The 18,757-nt window shown below is 43.9% G+C and overlaps 1 long non-coding RNA gene across 1 annotated transcript; it reads left to right on the top strand.

The window, feature by feature from the left end:
* Window positions 1-33: 33 nt before the first annotated feature.
* LOC120836416 lies at window positions 34-5,349 on the top strand. The gene is made up of 3 exons (XR_005714651.3): window positions 34-2,366; window positions 2,722-2,823; window positions 4,858-5,349. It is a non-coding gene; the product is annotated as an uncharacterized LOC120836416 (long non-coding RNA).
* The last annotated feature ends 13,408 nt before the right edge of the window (window positions 5,350-18,757 follow it).

Below are 18,757 nucleotides of genomic sequence, written 5' to 3'. Positions count from 1 at the left end.
AGGGGGGGGGGGGGGGTCCCCTTACGAGGGATCCGCGGGCCGCACTTGGACCGCCAAAGAGCCGCATGCGGCTTGCGAGCCGCGGTTTGGCCACCCCTGATCTATGTGAACACGCGGTAGAGTACCGATGTGATAGCTATGGGGCCGTAGTTGCCGAGCGTTGACTTTTGCCCTTTTCCCTTGTAGATCAGTCAGAGTCCTGAGGTTCGCCACTCCACCGGCACCCATCCCTCCTTGTGGCACTGCACGTGTCACAATGAACCTGGTTGTGAGGTTCACAGCTGTGATGAAGTACTTGTTCTCGTCATCGGTGTTGATTGGTCCGACGTGGTCGATGGCCACAGAATCAAACGGTGTCGTGGGGATGACCCTGGGATTGAGAGTGCCTGGGTGCACGCCTGTCGCGTGGTGGTGTTGTTGGCATATCTTGCACCCTCGAACATACTGCGTGATGTCGCGGTCCATGTTGCTCCAGTGGTACCGTCGTTCAAGTTTAGACTTAGTTCGGAGTGCGTCACCATGTCCAGCGTCGTCATGATGGCTTCTCAGGACAGCGTTGCGCAGGGACTTGGGCACTTCGGTTCGAAGTCTCGTCGTGTCGTTCTGCTTTGTCACATGCATCAAAATGCCATTGGCAAGCTGGAAGTTTCTCTCGAGGTGTTTCCGGTATACCGTGTCTCCCGGTGTCTTGAGCTCTGCAATGATCGCTGCCAGCTCGGGGCCTTCGTCTTGTGCATCACGTAGTCGATTATCATTGGCTTTCACTACACAAATGGCATTCACCTTGGGTCTCATGCGTGAGAGAGCATAAGCCACTGTGTTTGTCTTTTCAGGTGTGTGACGCTCGGTGAAGTGATACTGTGCCAAATTGAGAATGATTCGTGCGAATCTTCGGTTTGGGTTCTTTTTTGACATGATGTGGGCTACGGCCCAGTTGTCCGTGAAGAGTTCGAAGTGTTCCAGACCTTGAAGGTATGGGTGAAAGCGATCCGTAATGGCCCAGTGAGCCGCTATCGCTTCTAGCTCGGTCGAGTGCTTGCTGCTGTCGGTGTCCGTTACTTTCTTGCTCGCGTATTCGACGACACGAGTGGAGTTGCCGTGCACTTGAACTAGTACTGCTCCGAATGCGACGTGTGAGGCGTCCACATACACCTGTGTTGGTAAGCTTGCATCAAAGTTTGCAAGCACTGGTGCTTCAATGTGTCGTTGTTTTAGCGTGTCTTCGCTAGTGCGCATGTTGACAGCTCACCATGCTTTCGGTGCCGGTCGCCGCATGTGGTGGTGCTTTTTGACTTGATGTCGACTTGGGCGTCGTTTGAGCGTTCTTGGTGTTATGTCAGTCAATGACGGAACCGTCGCGGTGACCTGGTGCGTTGGATCGTAGTGCCGTAGGCCGCTTGGGCGTGTTTCTTTTTTTTTTTTTAGGGAGTTGTCGGCTGCTTCATACCGAACTTTTGCTGCTTGCCCGTCTGCGTAGTCTTCGTTAGTGAGTCCTCGTCGCCGTGTTAGTCGTGGATGAGCTCAAGAATAAACAATGTTAATTGAAACTCAAGAATTTAATGCGGGTTAAAATGGATTACAATTTGTCGTGACGACATGACGTGCGCGAGTTCTTCCTCGCAATGCTCTTCCTCTCCACCGATGGCGCAAGGTGTCCGTCGTTGTGGAGCTCTCTCCACTGACAGAGGGCAAGTGCCGCCTTTTCTTCACTGCGGCCATTATTATGTCTCTTCCTTCCTGACCGATGCCGAAAACAATCGCATATTTGAGGTAGTTTATTAAGCTGCGTGTTCTTGGGGTTACCCGGCGCCTTTTCACGAGTGGTAAAGTTCAATGACAATAACACCGTAATGCTCTCATAAAAGACTGAAGACAAGTGGGCGGCTCCATTAGCAGACGGCAGAGTTTTTACCACTCTGTGAGGGCCACCGAGCAACATTCAGGTATTCTACTCTGGAGCCACCGCTGCTCATAATCTAAGAGGCGTTGAAGAGGACGATAAATCTTGTGTACCGATTCGCTAGGTTGGCTTGAACATAACCTGTTTGGGGGGATCAGTGCATAATCATCTCATTCAAATGTAAATCTTAATTTTACTTTTTTATGCCTCACTTGCCATACCTGTTTTTAAATTTGGCACCCATATTCAGTATTGCTGAATATGCATAGTGAAAGGCACAAACAGGTATTGTTGTTTTCCGTTCTTTACTGTTTATTAATCGTCTTTCTAAACCTTGCAGAACCAACTGAACAGGAATTTCGACGCAGATGAGAACGACACTTCGCCGCTTTGCAAAGGTGGCCTGTCACCAGTCGAGTCCCCCTTCGGCGGTGCAAGGCCTTTGTGCTACATTTTGTATTTACACGTATGCGACAGAGTCAGATCAAATAAGATGGCTACAGTTGAGCCTGCTGCGTGTAAACTTTCCATTGTCAGTCTTACCTTACTATGCCGACCAACCGCCCTCTCCTGACCCCCCCTCTTTCAAAGCCTAGCAGAGGCTTTCATCCATTTATTTATTTAAACTGTATAATCCCTCCAAGTATGTCTTAATGCAGACAAACTGAATAGTGTCTTTTGTTTTATTGTGTCAAAATGTAAGGAGGTGGTGTCTCATTTCTAAGACTGAAACAATGTGTGCCATGTGTGCGTTATGTTTATTGTTTGCTGAAGTAATAACAGATCTACACATTTCTTACTGCCATGCTTACAAACCACAGGTGCTTAAAACACTGGCGACTACATATGACTGGTAGAGAAGCGGCCGGCCATCGGCAATCACAAGATGGTTCACAAGCTCCTCCGGTCGTAAGCAGCTGCAAGTGTGTCAACTGACAAAATTGGTTCATATATCTCCGTACTCTCATATTGGGCCTACCAAAACTATCCGCAGACGTGTTAGAAGCGCACATTTATGAGTGCTTCGAACACGTCCAGAAACAGTTTTGGTAGGCCCAATATGAGGAAACGCACCTCAGACGGTGTTTACAACGGTCGTTTGCTTGGTGTATGAGCAGTGTTACCGGTACTTTACGGAGAGAGTGAAGAAAACGTCAGGAGATGATTAGTCTGCTAAAGTAAGTGAACAATAGAATTTGTCTGCTAAGAAGCGTTATTTGCAGACAAAAATAAAACAAGAAAATACTTTTACGTATTCTGTTAACGGACCGGAATAAAGGCAGCCCTCTGGTAAAAGCAGAGTGCCGCAACTAAGTGATACGGGACGCAAGCTGAAACTATGAAGCTCTGCTATATTTCCCGTTTGATGCGATTGGCAACAAGGGCTCCCTCTGAAAATCTCAAGCTCTGCTGCCGTACATAGCTCAAATTCTCCTGTGCATGTAGTACACTCGGGACAAAAATTATCGCGAGACGCCCGTCACCATCCGTGTGTTAGTGAGTAGTTCTCACCAAAAGAACTCTAAACCAACTAAAGATATGTCATAGGTCGATAACTCTCGCCCAGTAAGACGCTGGGACATCACGTTCAATCAGTACCCGAGAATGCTATCGCTCTCACCATGGACCAAACGCTGACCGCTAAAACTGGTTTTGAAAAGGACGTTATCTTGTAGCCTAGCTGGTAAAACAGGCCTGAACAAAATCTGTAATAAGTGCCATGTTCCAGCCTGAACCATTCCCTCAGCACAGCCCGGGAGGGTGTTACAGAGGAGATGGATAGAAGGTGTTGAAAGTGCGTAAACAAAACCATGAACGAACTAGAGAAGGATTAAAAAAGCATTCAGCTATGGTGGTCTTGAAGATGAGACGCCTGTAAAAGGAAGCTGAAGCGGTTTTGTACAGGATGAAACAAACTTAACTAGTCTTGATTTGGCTTCCAAGACGTCCAGGTGGCAGAAAATCATTTTCAAAGTACTGCTGAAGGCCATCCTTCCCGTAGCGTGCCGTCGTAAAAGTAGCTTTCAAAATCTACGCTTTTGCACATCTTCAGTGCCTGTCGAAGCTATGCACGAGCACTATTGACATTTTTAAGAAGGTCAAGAAAAGATGTTGCGACTGGTGCCAGTGTGGGGGAGTGGCAAGCTTGCAATTGCGCACGCTGGCACACGAGCGACATGCGCTTGGGGGCCGAAGGATCCTATTTCACGTAGCGACTATACTCCGTTTCACCTTATGTTGTACCGCAGCGAAGCCTAGAAGCGCGATTTCATAACGTTGGCAGCTGCCCTTAATGCACGACAGCTTGTGCCGCGGAGATGTGCTCTAAAGCAAGGAGCACGCGCTCGTAGCCTTTCTTGTGGTACATCATGAGGTGAAATAGAGTATAGTCGGAAGGTTTTCCTGTTTTCTCGCATTTGGTTACATCTTCGAAGAAAAAGAACGCAATATTCAGATTTACGGGATAAAACTACTCTGGAATCAACCTCTATCTCATTTTCTTTTTTTTTTAAATAACTGTTTTAGCTTCTTTTAATAGAGACGAAGAAAAAGGGGAAGCCGCTCTAAGCTCGTCCTGAGATGGAAGAAATAAAAATTTGTAAAAATATATTTGTGTTGCGACCGGGACTGTAAACTTTATACTGCTGATAAACTGAAAAACGGTGTCGTTATTCATGAAGTGGCCTTTAGTTCTTTACTTGATTTAATGCTCTGCAAATGCGCGTTATCCCGTTTTTGCCTTCTTTTCCCTCGTCTCTGCGTCGCAATTCGTAATCATGCATTTTACTGCGCAGTTTGATCAATTAAGTAATGAATAGCCAACTATACCAATTCCAAGCACTGATACCCTTCAGTTTTAGTTCTGCTCATCGAATGTGATGATATTTGAGGGCATGTAAAGTAACTTTGTGTTGGCGAATTTTTATTATTAACCCTCATCCTTCTAAAATTTGCAGGTTGAACTATCCGGAAATCCACTTATTGCAAGTATGAGCGACCCTTCGCTGCCTAGGAAAGAGGTCCGGCGATCCGCCAAGTCAATCTATGGCAGTGCCAGAACTTTGGGCTACATTTTCCCCCAGATGAATGGGACCGACTAGTCGGATCAAATAGGGAATGGCCACAGCACAGTCAACATGCAACATTTCCATTCCCTTCCCTACGTTTGTTCGCCGACACACCAAGTCCTTTTGTTGACATGTAATTCTCAAAACCTATGGCGGTGATACAATGTACAGTGTTTGCTTTTGTAGCATCGACTGCCTTTTTCAGCACTACAAAGCAGGAGCGCTGAGACAACACCACGCTCCTTGATTGTATCCAGTCGCGTCTTTCTCGATTTCTGTGGGACTGTATCGATGTAATCCTTTACCGCATGTTTAAAGGGGCACTGACACCCCAAAGGTCGTATTTTTTTTTATTGTCTAAAACGATGCAAGTTGCAGTCATAAACAAAAAAAAAAAAACGCATTGCGAAAAAAAAAATTTTGCGCGCGCGCCCCTTTTTATTTTTGTTGTTTGATTCTCTCGCCTCCTCGCTTCTTTTGATTCGTGACGTCAAGAATCATGAAATTTAGAAGCTTTGTAGGCGAAATCTCTATAACATGTAATAACGGCAATCATAAAACATGTTTTTTACGCAATTGCGAACGCACTACGGCCTTTCTTTTTGAAATACCAAAAATCGGAGTTCGTTGTGGTGCCGTCTCCTGGATTTGTATCCTCCCACGGAAAACAGGTGACACCGGTCCGCCGGCGCTCGCTCCTTTCCTCCTCGCTTTGGGTCGCAATGGCAACAGCAGGGAGTCGTGAAAGAAAGCGGACTCTCAGGACTCTGCAATATTTGACGTTAACGCACCGGCGCGGATCACGCAGGAACTTAGAATTTGGCATTTGGAAATTGTTTTTTTACTTCACGAATACTGAATTTCGAACTTTGAGAGTAATGGTCCCGGCATCGTTTTCGATCGTTTCGGATAATAAAAAAAAAAGATTTTGATGTGTCGGTGCCCTTTTAAGGTGAAGTGAAACTTTTGAAGCACGTATTTAATAAAGAAGAATCGCTTTTATGTATATAGGATTCACATGCATTTTTACAATCGATGTTTTCAAGATTTTAAGAATTCACTTAAGATGCGCGTGTTTTTTCGTGATACGATTATTTTACCTTTTGAATTGCACTGCAATATGAATGTAAACCCCTGAATTTTTTTCTTGACTTCCAAGGAGCCGAATTGCAGAAGCAACCATGGAAGATGGAACAGGAGGGGAGGACAAACGGCGGTGCGACTTCTTCTTCAAATCTTGTTGTGCCCACAGAAATAACAACACCAGGTATGAGAAGACGCAATCGGGGCAATTCTTATACAGCTTCGCACCTTCTTAAAACAGACTTACGGATTCATGAACGGTCCCACATGGATAAAAAAACCTTTTTGTATGCTAGGTTTTCCAGAAGGAGGAAACTCTGAGGAGTCTGATGTGGCACAGAAAGTTTCTTCCACGTGGAAACCTCTTTAAAGTTTGGTTAGCGCCCAGCAACGAGCAGGAAAGTATACCACAACAAAATGCAAGGTTTATTTTCTTAGAAAAGGGGGGGGGATAAAGTAGTTAATAATAATACTAATAATTCCTTTATTTTTCCAAGAAAAAGTTGAAAGGTGACCAGGGAAAAAAGCTGTCAGCTTGACTGGCCCCTAGCCACCCCAAACAAGCAGTCGCAAAGCAAGCACCAGAGGAATTATACAATGAAACTTTACAAATTCATAAATATAAATGAAAAAAATCACACAAAAGAAACAGCATTTTACAAAGCAATAACACATTGAATCAACACACACAGTGCATTCTAACTAAGCGCAACACAATGGGCAATCGTTGATAATAAGGTTTGAAATAAAATATTCCCTTAAAATGCTCACCGATGTACTGTTGATATCTGTCTTGCCTAGTCAGCTGATTAAGAATATTTGGTAAAGTATATGCCATAGTTTGATTGCCGTAATTAGTTCTAGAAAATAGTACTTTCCAGGGTTTCTTAGTTCGTGTTGGATATGTATACACTTTTTGTTTTAGGTTCGCTAGGTTTTCTAGGCGACGCTGGGGTAGATTTTTTTCCATAATATATTTTGCACATAAACAATGTTTGTATACTTCAAAAACTTTTATTCTACCAAGTTGACCAAAAATATCACTAACTGGACATTCAATGTCAACATTACATACACTTCTTAGTACCTTTTTTTGCAACATGTATATTTATGGAGGTTGGTATAGGTTGTGGTGCCCCATATGAGACGACCATAATTTGAATGTGAAGAGAATAATGAATTATATAAAATTAACCTTGTTCTCAGTGGTAAGATGTGTTTATTATGATATGCAATACCGACTATTCAAGATAATTTAGATATAATATAATTGATACGGTCATCCTATGATAGGTTTTCTTGAAAAACGATGCCTAAGGCGTCGTTTTTCAACTTTTTAAACCTGGGAACAACTTTAATTTGAGTAGAATTAAAAAAAAAATGTTCTTAGTAGTATTGACACGCCTCCTTTTTTGGTCGAAACAAAACTGCTTTCGTCTTATTCACATTTATTCTTAAAGCATTATGTTTACTCCAAATATGAAGCTTTCTCATTGTTTTATTCGCATCTACTATAAGATCCGAGGCGTTATCATTAAAAAATAGGCTTGCGTCATCATCATAAATAACAAAGTATATGGATGACATTAGCATTAGCTAACTCTTTTCTGGGCACCTCCTGGCCATTGAGGTTTAACTTTTCTACTTGATTTCGGGAACATGAACGACCTAAGACAGAGTTTAACTTTTTCCATACAATGTCGACTTTGTTATTACAGGATAAAAATAAGTTGCAGAAATAATATTCTTTTGCATGTCGTAGTTCTTTGTTTAGTTGGTTTCGATAACGTTTAAAATTAAAATTTTTCAGTTTCTTTCGTTGTTACAAATTTTTGATATAGCATATTTTTAATACCAATTTTTTGCGAGAAATTCCTTAGTGATCCAGGGTTTGCGACTTTTTCTAGAAGTTTTGAAATTTTTATGTGAAAAACAACTTTCATAAAGTTTTTTTTTTTTTAATTTACTCAAAATAAGTTATATGCATTATCTACGTTCTTTTCTTAGTGGACATCATTCCAATCCAAACAAGATAGTATCTGCAAGAAGTTGTTCAGGTTATCAGCCGTTATATTCTGGAACTTTGCCCCTAACTGATTTTAGAGCGCAGCTCTTAGGGGCCCGTTCCCGGCTTGAGCGGCGTCGGCGTAACTAAGGTCAGCCCAAGGTCACGTGACCCCCAAGGTAACGTGACCCCCAAGGTCACGTGACCCCCAGAGGTCACGTGACCCCCCCCCCCCCCCCGAAGTCACGTGACACCCCCGAGGTCACGTGACCACCCCCAGGGTCACGTGACCCCCCGCCGAGGTCACGTGACCTCCCTGATGACGTCATCGTCACTGATGACGTCACCGGCATCCGCATCGTCATCGTCATCATCACTGATGACGTCATCAGTGACGTCACTGATGACCTCACTGGCATCCGCATCGTCATCGTCACTGATGACGTCATCAGTGACGTCACTGATGACCTCACTGGCATCCGCATCGTCATCGTCATCATCACTGATGACGTCATGTGACGTCAATGATGACGTCACCGGCATCCGCATCGTCATCGTCATCATCACGGATGACGTCATCTATGACGTCACTGATGACGTAACCGACATCCGCATCGTCATCGTCATCATCGCTGATGACGTCATCGGAGTTTGCATCGTCATCGGCACTGATGACATCATCGGCATCGTCACGTGACCCCCCAAGATCACGTGACCCCCCCAGGCCACTTCACCCCCCTCCCCCCAGTAGCGTTCCCTCCTCCTCCTCAAGAGTTGCGCTCTAATTCGGTGTTACAGGGAGTTGTAAACGGCTTTCATTTTTTTTTGTTTGTTTTTGTTTGTAGCTTCATTTTTATTTATACACAAAAATATACCCAAATGGTCGCTAATATCAGTTACTACTATGCCAGATTTTGTATCTGACTTATCGTAGCCTGTAATAAAAAGATCCCGTAGTGTCGATGATTCAGTGTTAATTCTCGTTGGGGCAGTTATCATATTCACACATCCAGATGTTTGGATCAGTCCTTCGAATTGCATAATATTTGTTGTCTCGGGTAACACGTTAATATTAAAGTCGCCTTCCAGAATTATGTTATATTTATTTTTATTCACAAACTCTAAAAAAAGACTAAATAAGCAAAAAATGACGAAAGATTTCCACTTGGTGGACGATAACACACTGCTATAATACTCTGCCCTATCAATAACGACGACATCTCGTAGTCTTTATCAATGCTACAGTAATCGGTAAGCATTTCACAGTAAAAGGTCTGCCTTTATCATGATTGTTACGCCCCCGCCTCGGCTTTCTGTGCGGTTTAAAAAGTAACTGTCATACATTGGTAATTTTACGTCACTAGAATCAGCGTACCACGTCTCAGAAAGAAAAATTCCATCAAACTAAAAATTGAGCTCACGTAAGAGTACCTACTTCCAGCTCGTCTGCTTTATTTCGCACTGATCATGCGTTTATGTGGAAACATTTGAGGGAGTTTATGTCTTGTCTCCCAAGGAAGATTTTACATTCCATGGAAGGAAATAATAATCACTTGACATAGCGATTTGGGCATCAAGTGAACCTGTCATGTTAGCCATTGCATACAAAATAGTAATATCTTAAAACTTGTGTAAATATGCGAGGCATCAAACTAGCTTCTGCAAGTCATCCATAGGCTTTATTACGTGTACTCGCTCGCGATCCCTTTTGTGCACAAATATGTTGCCATTCCTATGCAAGACGTACTGGTAGTTCGTGGTTTTAGCCCATTATTTTGCCTCCCAAAGACGCGCCCTGACTTGTTTCGTGAGGTTCTCCTGGATGTAAGTGTTCTCTTTTTGTTTCAGATTTGTCCGTTTGCTTGGCCATTCATCCCTGGTTTTCTGTTGAGCAGAATGTATAATAATGCCTGGAATTTTTCCTGGTCGGGACAGTAGTCGATGAATGCTGGCTGCTTCAATTAAATACTAGTCTGGCACTTCCAGTTTCTTTGCAACCACATTTACTTTTGCTAACAGATCTTCGTTCTCAGTTTTAGGCACTCCATGAATCTCGAGATTTTGCTCTCGGCTTTGCCATTCAAGTCTGTTGACTTCCTGCTTAAGTTGTTTTATTTCCACGTCGGCGTTGGTTCTTCCAGGGTTTCTATAAGTTTTAGGGGCGAAGCTCCTTAGGGTCTAGCCTTGTCCGTCCGTCCGTCCGTGCTCACATAAAAAGAAAAAATGTTTGTGCAGTCGACGGGATTCAAACCTGTGCGGGGAGACCCCATTGGATTTCTAGTCCATCGCCTTAACCACTCAGCCACGACTGCGGGATGAGTAGGGGGCTCTGAGATGTAGTAACTCAAGAGCTGGAGTTTCTGTCATGGATGAAACGTTGCAGGCTGCTGCAGTCAAATGCGTATATAATCGCGTTAAACTTTGCATGCATTGGCTCAACGTTTTTAGACGAGAGGGCGCTGCAGTCAAATGCTCAAATCCATATATAACCACGTTCCATACCACACATTCTCTTTCTGACATGGACCGTTAACTTAAGCGGTGGAGATGCGTTCCCACGGCTTCTAGAGGATCCAAGCTGATCCGCTAGAAGAACCACTGGCTGTGCATTTCACCGACCATAAAGCAGCAATAATGAAGTCGAAACGCAACCCGGAACTCAGCCCTACCTATGAGCAATAAAAAATAAAATCAGCACCATCAGCACTACCTATGAACAATAAAATCAGTATCATCAGCACCACCAGAGCTTCGCCGCAATCAACATCATTCACCACAAGGAGATGCAGTCATTTTTGTTTTTAGTTGCCTCATCTTTTTTTCGCTTTTCGTCATACTTATCCGACATTTCCTGCATGGATTTCTCTTTGTTTTGTTCCCAGGTTGACTACCTCACCGAGATTTTTCTGACTACCTCCCCGAGATTTCACAGTTTTGCATGTTGGGCGTCGTCATGACTTGCCTAAAGCACTAAAGCGACTTTCAGGTCAAAGGGCGTAGAGCCCTTTGACCTGAAAGTTGCTTTGGTTATACCAGAGCTGTAGACGGTCCTAGACTATTCTGAAGTCCGAGAACGACAACTCAAGTGAAAGTAAACAATCAAGCTGGGCTCTACTGGAAGAACATTCAGTCCGAGCACTCGAAGTTTCAATTGCTACACCATATTTGATATCCAAAAAATGTACCGTGTTGAGTTGTTTATTTATTTTTAAAAATTGTCTTTTTTTTTAGTTTTGGTTGATCGAGTAGCTGTCAAAACACTATAAATTATTTTTAATGAATGAAATAGCCCAATAAACGTTCGGTGTTTCAAATGATTGAATATTTTCTGACAACTATATTTGTGTCGCCGAAGCTTAGCTTTAGACTGGCAATTGTCCATACCAATACGGATTTGAAATAGAGTTTTTTGCTGTTTCGAATCGCTCGTAAAATAATTGTGTACATTAGCAAATTTTGAATTTTCTAAGGTACAAAACGATTATTTTACGAGCCTTTTGAATGCAATTTTGTCAAATCTATTCATTTGTGGGCGTGTGGAAGACCCTTTCAGCGTTACTTAATACTTAGTCGAGATCATTGTGAATGCCAACACGCTATCACCCAGCGCTCCATACTCGCAGCGTTATGCATCCACAGTGTTTTAGGCGTTACCGAAAAAAGTAACAATATACGTTACTCGTTACTTTCAAAATAAATGAATGCGTTATCGACCTACGCTACTTAAAAAATAAAAGGAATGCGTTACCGTTACCGACAGAAAGTAAAGTCGTTACTTTTGCGGTTTTTTGTATTTATAAATGAACGATAAAAAAGTTTCTCTGTTTGTGCATCTGTGTGAGTTTGTGAAAGAGAGAGAGATAACGGGCGCGGGCGTTGGGGTTTTTCAAAAGTGAAACATTTTGCGTAGGGAAAGGGCAGGAAAATTTTTCAAAAATATGCAGAGTAAGTGCAATAATTAATTACTTGGATCACATGCTATGTTTCAGCTTAACTCCAGATGCAGCCGATGCTACAAGCTAATGGGACCATTAAAGCAGCATCAAAAGCGCAAGTCACTGGGTCTTGCTTGTTCATGATTGGTACAGAGACACGGCGAACACAATGATGGCGCCCTTTTCTCTCTTTCTGATTGGTACCATCAGCTTGTAGCGGCGGCTTCGTCTGGACGTAAGGTAAAACAAAGTATAGAAACGTGGAAAAAATATGTGCACTTATTTCAGGTTTATGTATACCAAGTAAAATAGTTATGTTACCCGTTACTCCAGATAAGTAACCTAAGCACATTACCCATTACTGTCTTGGAAAAGTAATGACTACGTTACTGAGAAAGAAACACCTTACAGGTAACGACATTACTTGTAACATCTTACCACCAACACTGTACAGCGGCAATCACGGCTGCTTGAGTTTCCTTCCGCGCTTGATTAGCACAACACGCAAGCCACCACACCTGCCGCATTTGGCGACTGCCAGAGTCGAGTTTTTAACGATCGCCTGTAGACCTTTACAAGCATTGCGATTGAACTTTCTTAACATCTCAAATGAATGAATACCTACTTTAGACCGCACCGGCATAATGTATGTATTCAGGGCCATGTTTATCTAGGTACTCAAATCTCATGTTCAGAAAAATAAAAACAGCTCTGACCTTCATTGTTTGGTCGTGTCATCCCAGCAGGTTGGATTGAAGCATACCGTAACGACGAAGTGGACATCTTTCACCGTGACAGCCGCAGGGGTGACACCTCTCCCGAAACCAACTGGTCGGACCCACACAAGCAGCAAACGCACCGACAACCGGACAAGCACCCGTGCCGCTTTTGTCCTCACTTAAGCTATTCCGCAACGGCTGTCGCCATCCACGAGAGGACACACACTGGCGAGAGGCCCTTCAGTTGTGATGTCTGCGAGAAAACGTTTGCGCGTAAGGATTCCTTGACAGCTCATGTTAGAATTCACACCGGAGAGAAGCCGTTCAAGTGCAACACGTGCAGCAGGGCGTTTACTCAGAAAACCAACTTGGCGAATCATGAGAGAACTCACACCGGAGAGAAGCCGTTCAAGTGTAAGACCTGCGGTAAAGCGTTTGCGGCTTATAGCAATTTACACACTCATCGGAAGATACATTGCAAGTGATCGAAATTATCACATGCGTCATAGCTGTGGAGGAGGTTTAAACAAAATACTCGAGCTCCTACGTGTGTTCATTTCGTTGGGTGATAGACCTGCAGTGGTTCTACTTGTGAGCAGTGTAGGTTTTGAATGGTTCAAAATATTTCAGCCTGTTATTTATCGTGCAATCGCAAATAAAAATGTGAATTTACCTTAAAAGATGCAAGCAGGGTTTTTTTTGTACACAAAGAATTACTGGAAGCATTCTATATTTTATTAATTTAGAGTCCTTAATCACGTGCTGCACCTGTAGTCTTTGGATTGTCTGTAGGTTTTTATGTTGCTTACAAGTCGGCCTGCTAATGACCAAAAAATTGTGAAATAATAAAATAACTAAGGTCTTTCAATTGCAACAATCTTGAATAATGTAAAAGTTTAAAAAGTAATGCTTTTTAAACTTTTAAACGAGTAATGCTAACACAATGCAAAGATATAGAAATAAAATTATATTGAAACCTAATTAACACACCAAGCTGGAAACTAATGCTTTGCACATAGGACTGGAACAGAATATACAACACTCAAAGTATTAAAAAAGCAATGTCTTGTTTTCTATCTTTTTGTCTCAATTTTCTTTGTTCTTTGTTTCTTATTGACCGGTTTGAGTTGCTGAATCCCAGTGACACCATTCAATGTGCTTCCTACATGAACTACTTTTATGTATGTCTTGTATAATTTTTTTTCACACCTTGAGGAGGACAGCTATTTGTTTGGAATTCATCAAGCTCCACTTGTATTCGTCAGTCCTTTATTAACTCGAACTTCCTCTTGTGCTAGATGGATCATATAAATTTGTTTTACTGAAACCATACTTCACTCCACTTTGAATATTCATGTGTAAACCCTGTATAGGCATAATCCATGCATCTATATATGTTTTATTCTACATTGACTGAACAGTGATTGTCAATATTGTCTGACGCACCAGAATTGCTGCAGGTGGAGTTCTATTCCCAAATGTGTAAAATAAATTTGTTTCGACACATGCAGGGTGTTTCCGGACACGCCGGCCAATTCGGTTCTGCAAAAACTGCATCGCACAAAAACAAAAAAAAGGTTTATGCCGTAGTGGTTTGCGTAAAAAAAATTGTTAGTGTTCAATATATAATAGGATAATTAATAACTTTTGAGTAGTTAAATTCTTAATTAATAGTTTTAAAATCATAGTTTCAATTAGAACTTTGCTCGGCATCACCGAGAACTATTAAATACACCCGTATTACGATGATATATGGCACGCGCAGCATTTTACGGCGTTACGAAGAAATGGTCAATTTGGGCGCGATTCTGGCTTTTGGTTTCTTATCAAAGCGCATCTCCGCGTGACCAATCCCAGCCGCCGCGTATAAAACGCACAACGTGCGTGCGTCGCCACGCATTGCACATGAAGGTGCGTCTTCACACTGGCGCCAATGTTAAAAAGGCAGACCTCATGTGACAGTCCGGAGGCTATCTTAAGCGCTATCCAAACCAACGCGTTTTTGTGCACGCGAAAGTCGTGTGCTTTCTGGAAATTGCGTATTTCGTGACGTTTTTGCTGCTTCCGGTGCACTTTCTGAGTCACAAGCGTGCGCGTTGGTTAGGACGGTGCGCCTTCGGGTGAGCGGAGAGCATCTGCGCCCGATGGCGAAGAAACGCGGAGCCGGAACTGGTGCCCTTACCCGATTGGCCGGAAGAGGATATGGGAGAGGAATGCCCCACTACGTCACAGCGCGTTCAGAAAAAGTTTAAATCAACCTCCTTGGTTGAAGTCATCCAACTTTCTTATCCACGCCCGGAAGGCGCAAGGAATCAGCACGACGTCACGAAATACGCAATTTCCGGGAAGCGCACGACCTACGGGCGCACAAAAACGCGTTGTTTTGCACTGCGCTTTATGTAGACTTCTGTACGTGCGATGGGCGTTCAAGCACGTTGCGCGTGGGCACCCTGATTGCTCGCGCAGAGATGCGCTTTGATAAGAGACCGAAACCAAGACACGTCCAAATTGAGCATTTCTTCGAAACACCGCAAAAATGCTGCGCGTGCCTTATACCATTTTAATGTTGGTGTATTTAGTAGTTTTCAATTATGCACTGGAAGATTCTATTCAAAACCATGCCTTTAAAATTAATATTTTACATCATCATTACTTAAAATCACTCACCTACCCTATTATATTGCACGCTGATAAATTTCCTTTAATGGCTGGTGCAAAGGGCCTAAGCTGGCAGGGTGGTGCAAGCTACGAGCCCGTTTGACCACTCGTACGTCAATCTTTCGCTGCATGCCCGTGCACCCAGCCATATCCACGCAGAGGGCCTGGTCAGGTGATGAAAGGGAGGCGGTTGTCTGGTCCGGCAAACGCGTAGCTCCCGCCGCACTGTCAGCTTCAAGGGGCTGTGCAACGATGGAGGGTATTGGGCTCTCTGGCACCGGTGGGACCCAAGCACTGATGTGCCTGTTAAAGAAAATAGGTAACAAACTAGCGTCACTCGTTAGATCGTCAAAAAATAACGGGTTACAGAGCTTCGTTAGTGTCCTACAAACGTCACGATATACCGTTAATTTGAATTGCATTATTATTTGGCAGCGAAAGGCCGAAGATATGAACTTAGACAACAGTTCAGCTTTTACAGAGTAATTTCATTGTGTGTTATTAGTTTATAAAATGTGTAACGTATCTATTTTTGTTTTGTTTTGAAAACTGATTGTATCGACTCTACTCTTTTTTTTTTCTTTTCTTATAAAATTTGTAGCATGTATGTTTTCCTTTTGAAAAATCAGTGTATTGACTGTGCTCTTTTCCTTCTTTTTTTCGTAAATAATTTTGTAAGTTTTTGCACAACCACAATGTCTAGGCAATAAACTTCGATTCAATAAAACACTGGTTCGAACGAGCAAGTCACCACGTGGCCACAAATTTTTCTCCCATCTGAACGGATTGGCGGCTCCGACTAAGCGAGGCACCAACTCGAGCCCGCGATTAAATTAAAACTCCTTGAGCGAAGCCGCAGTTGCCTTCACGACCATGACGTATGTAGAACTTCGGCTTCGATGCCCGGTCGGGTGCCGTAGTAGTCTATTAAACGAGCAGCGGTGAAATATCGATGAAACATGCGTCGATGAAAAGTTGCCGATGAAATGATACGGAACAAGCATTGGCAATTCGCAACGCTTCAAGTGAGAAATGCCGACTTACCATCGGATATCTCAAAACAGTCAAAACCGTGCGCTGTCGTCTTGTGGACACGTGAATGTACTAATCAACTGCTGCTTCATAGGCCATACATCAAAATGCCCCCCTCCCTTACCCCCCCCCCCCACACTTCCCTGGGCTGTGCGAGGTCACGTGGTGTCTGAGCGATGCATATTAGAAATTTCCAGAAGGGTCTATTCGTAACGGAGCAATATGCCTGCCAATTCTCATGCTTTGACATAAATAATGCATCATCTGGGGTTATGAGTCGAAGCAATCGCTTGTTTAATCCGGAGGTTGTGAGGACGGAAAGGGATCAGTGTAATGTCACGAAGCGTTGAGACTGAGACGAGCAATATTGCAACGAATGCAGAGGGCAAGTTCACCTGCTTCTTGCACAAGGGGTAGCGGTGGCGTCGGAACGCCGAGCCCTGATTGAATGATTGCGACCCCCTATCTGAGCGTCGTCTGCTCCTTTGCAACGTCGTCTGTGTCTTTCTTACCTTTCCTGCGACTTTCGAAGGTGCAGGTCTTTACGAGCGAGCTCGACTTCGCCTTTCAGAGAGGGCAGACAAAATAATTCTAGCGGTACATTGTTTTCGTCTAGCAACTAGCAGACGCCCATCAAGGAGAGAAGTCAAGAAAGGACTCACTGGCGAGGTGTCCCGAGGCGCCGAGGTTTGTTTGCTAAGAACTGAGAGTGAGGGTGGTTACTGTCCGCGAGTTCCCTCCCAAAGACGTTTCCCCTCCTTTCGTGTGTGGCGAGGCTCCTCACTCTTTAACGGCGTCAACGGGCTGGCGTGGTTGGTGCAGTTAACGTCTGCTTTACGTCTGCTAGTCAAAGTGATGGCTGCTTTACCTTTCCTGCTTCTGTCAGAGATTCACCGCTTTTTCACCGGCGAGAATGCGGCCTTCGAAAAAGATTTGTGTTTTTCCTTTGTCCCTCTTGTTCCCCTTCTCCAGGGATTATTTTCGTCATTCTTGTCCAGCTCGCTTGCACCTTTGCATTTGATTGCATTATACCAATAATTACTTCTTAGTGTCAACGAGTCTACGACATAACTTCCGCGATACGTTCGACGCCGCTCGGGTAGCTCAATCGATCTCGCTCGAATTCTCCTCCACAGATTAGCACAAGTTTTCAAACTTTTGCCACTTGAGTTTACACCACACATACATACCCGAATACGCTAACTGACAACAGCCTTTTAGTCGAGCGAGAAAGTTGTGACAACAAGCAGTGATCAAGCACTTTTGGGCTATGATGTGCTCACAGTACCGATTGCACTGCCGGATTTGCTTATTTACAGCCACTACATCGGCTGTCATCTGTCTTCAGCTGATTATCTTTGAATAACTCATTAAACGCGATGTACCATTCACGAAGCTCGTGCAACTAAACATTTTGACATAGCGATGAACATGGTGTTTACTTCCTATCTGAGCGAGCGACCTGCCGCGGCATGCTACTCTTGGGGCATTGCAGCCACTGCTCTGGAAGGTCCGTCTTGGACAGTCCATTTAGAGCCGCGTAAAGTGCAGTAGCCACCATGTGGCTGCACTTTGCGGCCCCGCGAAGGCACTCAAAGTGACTCTCTAAAATGTCACCTTTATCGGAGAGCGTCATCTTTACCGCGTAGCTACAATTCTTAAACGACACCTGGATATTCACAACTAAAGTGAAATCCTTCACATCAAAAGAAAGAATGTATCCTTCAAGGTATTTCCTTTGGCCTTTTTCGAAAACCGCGTTCTCGCCGGTGAAAAAGCGGTGAACCTCCGACAGACGCAGGAAAGGTAAAGCAGCCACCGCTTTGACTAGCAGACGTAAACCGCGTCAACCCGCAGAGGAGTCTCGCCACACACGAAAGGAGGGAAAAAGTATTTGGGAGGGAACTTACGGACACTAACCACCCTCACTCTCGGTTCTTAGCGAACAAACCTCGGCGCCTCGGGACACCTCGCCAGTGAGTAGCGGTGACGTCAGAACACCGAGCCTTGATTGGATGATCGCGACCCCCTATCTGAGCGTCGTCTGCTCCTTTGCAACGTCGTCTGCGTCTCTCTTACCTTTCCTGCGACTTTCGGAAGCGCAGAGGCCAGATTCACGAAACGATATGATGCCAAAAATCTATGTAAGACAAAACTTAAGAACAGATTCGTATTCACGAAACGAAATTTTCGTAAGTTTTGCGCAGGTTACGACGAAATCCTACGGCAGCTCCGAAACTATCTTATGCACTTCTTACGATCAAATCAGCATGGTTGACAGCGTCGCGGTCGCGACGACCCACGGACGTTTATTTTTCTACCCGCGCTTCTGACACGTCCCGACTTCAAGCAGCAAG

Source organism: Ixodes scapularis, unplaced genomic scaffold (assembly GCF_016920785.2).
Source record: "Ixodes scapularis isolate PalLabHiFi unplaced genomic scaffold, ASM1692078v2 PGA_scaffold4__175_contigs__length_147842914, whole genome shotgun sequence".
Lineage (NCBI taxonomy): Eukaryota > Metazoa > Arthropoda > Arachnida > Ixodida > Ixodidae > Ixodes > Ixodes scapularis.
Note: the sequence above shows the minus strand (reverse complement) of the source record. Positions and strands in the feature narration are given on the sequence as shown.